Here is a 2,993-nt window from a genome sequence, read left to right on the forward strand (position 1 = left end):
GACATTGCACCAATTGAGTAATCTTGCTAGGTTGCTAAGCACTGTTTCACAACTTGCATGTGTGCATTTGTGAACTGTCCAATGGATCGTGACAACCCTTGCATGGAAAAATGTGCCTTGTTTTAGTATGCTAACGATTTGCTGTAGGATCATGGCGCGATTAAAAGAAAAAGTTGATTGAAAGGAGATATAGGTGAGGGAAGCCACACAAAGAAAAAGGACATGCGTCCTAGAATAATGGAGATTAGTGTAACTATCTCAATCGGAGGCGATGACATAGATGTGGCGTTGCATGCAATTGTTCCTTGAGAAGGAGACGTTGGCCAAGCTATGTGCAATCGAGAGGGGGGAGGGGGGGATGTGCTCCATTTTCACTTCCAGATGGAGATCCGATTAAGAACCTGTAGTAGGCTACAATGTCACTTTCACAGGACACACAATTAGTACAATTGGTCTGGTCTGGTTCACACTGGACGGACTCTCTGGGCTGGCAGTGATACGTGGCAAGGATACGGACGGTGGTCTAGTGGACATCGTGGCCATGTCAACACCACCACTCAGTTTGGAGATAGACTTAATTGGCTGACATTTATGAGCCGTTGGTGGATCTTCTTCATATATGGTCCAACGTCGTCGTTTGGAGGAGCGAGTCTATACATATAGCACATCTGCACCATCCCTGCACATCGGAGCCTCGACACCCCCATTGTACCTGTGAGTCCTGGGTTGGAGCTGAGTGTGCTACCACGCCAGAGTCTATATCGGTTCTTTGAGATAGTCGAGTCCATATGTTCTAGTCTGCTTCTGTGTCTCTGTGTTGATCAGTTGTTATCTATTGTTTCCTTTGTTTTCATTCTGTTCCGAGTGAGATGTCACACACGTTGCACTGAGCAGAACCCACTGTAGAGAGCACGACACACTATCCGCGCTACAGGTGCTCTCATTTTTGGCACTCCCGGTGGGACCTCAACTGAAGTTTCACTCTCTGTTGAGGTACAAATTGAGGAGCTAGCTGGGTTTTACCTGGCCTTGCCTACTATGCCTTGCCCAGTGCAACCTGCTGGTCTGGTCCAATTTCACCCTAGACAACTTACTTGTGCTGACTTAGTCTCTCGCCTTGGTGCAACCAAGCTCTCGTCCTGGTCTAGTCCTCCTCGTCCCTGGTCCAGCCAGGTGGTTTAGTCACTTGCCCTAGTCTGGTCTAGTAGAGTCTAGACCTGTTTTCAGCCAGTTAAAGGTCTTCTTGTCCAAATCTTGGTTGGGTTGGTGGTCACTGCATGACACATGCAAGGCGGTCATTAGAGCGTCAAAGCACACTACTGAGTCCTCTAAAGTACCACGACAGAAGACATCAACCCTTGGTACCTAGTAGAAGTCCACCAACCTCATCACCCATACCTCCACATATGGCATCATCCATTCCTCCACCCGGTTCTACATCTTCCACGTCACCTTCTCCAGTAAAGCTCTCTCCCATTTTGTTACAGCAAGCTATTGAGCAACGGGCTCCTGAGCAAGAGGCCATGGAGGCATTGTCTTGTGTTTTGGCCGAGGTAAACATCAAGTTTCCTACTTTCAAGGGACTCTCCTCAGAAGATGCAGACGACCATGCAAGGAGGTTGTTGGGTATGCAAGCCCTTGTGCGTCTCGCCTATGGGAAACTCCCTTTATGGAACATGCAAGTGGCTTTACTTGGAGTCCGAGTTATGCAAGGCAATTTTGCCTTTTTAATTATAGGTTTTCAATACAATGAATAGCGTGCAATTTTGTTCTCTTTTTTTTTTTCAAGCTGTCGAGTCTCTCTCTCTCTCTCTCTCTCTCTCTCTGTCTCTCTCTCTCTCTTTCTCGCTTCTGCTGCACCTTCTCCTAGCCATGGCAACCCCTTGGTACCACCCCCCATAGCCATAAACCCATCATATGGTATCAGAGCCACATTCTCGGCCTTGGCTCGGAACAGTGTGCCGGAGTAGTTGCCTGCAGAGAGGAAGCAAGCCCATCGACCTGCTTGAAACCAATCACCGTTGAGCTTTGTAGAAGCGCCCTGGCTTGAGCGCTATTTTCGTTACATGGAATCCTTCTCTTTCCGCCTTCTGAGCCCGCTGCGCATCCTCCTGCCTCTGTCGTCTGCGTTGTCGGCATCTGCAAACAAACAGAGAGCTTGTCTTTTTTTGTGACCTTTGTGTTCACACTATTTTGAAATAGTGGCCAACCAAGAGGTCATTCATACGAGCCTCACAAAACACCGCGAGTTGCAAGTGCTAGGAGCAAAGCGACTATAAAAGTTCTCTTTTCTCTTCTTCTAAGCGGAGTCATGGATGATATTGTTGCCTCAACCTTTGATGTTCATCATGAGGAGTTTCGAGATAAGGATTGCAATCAGGAAGCCTATGAAGGTGTGAAATGTGTCCATGGAGGACCTTTTGGTGCAGTAGTGATGTTGAAGGATGAGATTGTTGTTAGCCGTCACAACATGGTCCTTAAATACATGGATCCAACAACTCATGCAAAGGTCATAGCCATTCAAGAGGCACGTAAAAAGCTTTGGCACATCGAGTTGTCAGACTGCGAGATGTATGCTTTGTGTGAGACTTACCCGATGTATTTTGGTGCTATACATCTTTCTCGAATCAACCGCTGATCTATGTAGCTCAAGCTGAAGCAACCATTGCAATTGGCTTTGATGAAGTCATTGCAGAAAAGGTGTTTAAAGATACTCAAACCAATCGTGCTCGACAGTATTCTTCATCTTCAAGATCTTTTGCAGATTCACATATAACATAAAAGATCGACAACTTCTCCAGAACTTGCTCAAGCAACAATATGTTGAGTTCAAAATTAGTTTCACCTATTCAGTCTCATAGGTCTGCCATGATTTTATTTATATCATCATCTATATTTTGTCAAAGCTTTGTTTTATTTTGTCAGTTGTCAATCATGGTCATGTCCCTTTTGTACGGGTTATAGACACTGCCACATAAAAAGTGGTAAGGCCA

General features: G+C 46.0%; 1 pseudogene; it reads left to right on the top strand.

Moving 5' to 3' along the window:
* The first annotated feature begins 2,263 nt into the window (after positions 1 to 2,263).
* LOC147465261 (guanosine deaminase pseudogene) lies at positions 2,264 to 2,781 on the top strand (annotated as a pseudogene).
* Positions 2,782 to 2,993: the final 212 nt, after the last annotated feature.

Source organism: Adiantum capillus-veneris, chromosome 1, assembly GCF_014529385.1.
Source record: "Adiantum capillus-veneris isolate H3 chromosome 1, ASM1452938v2, whole genome shotgun sequence".
Classification (NCBI taxonomy): domain Eukaryota; kingdom Viridiplantae; phylum Streptophyta; class Polypodiopsida; order Polypodiales; family Pteridaceae; genus Adiantum; species Adiantum capillus-veneris.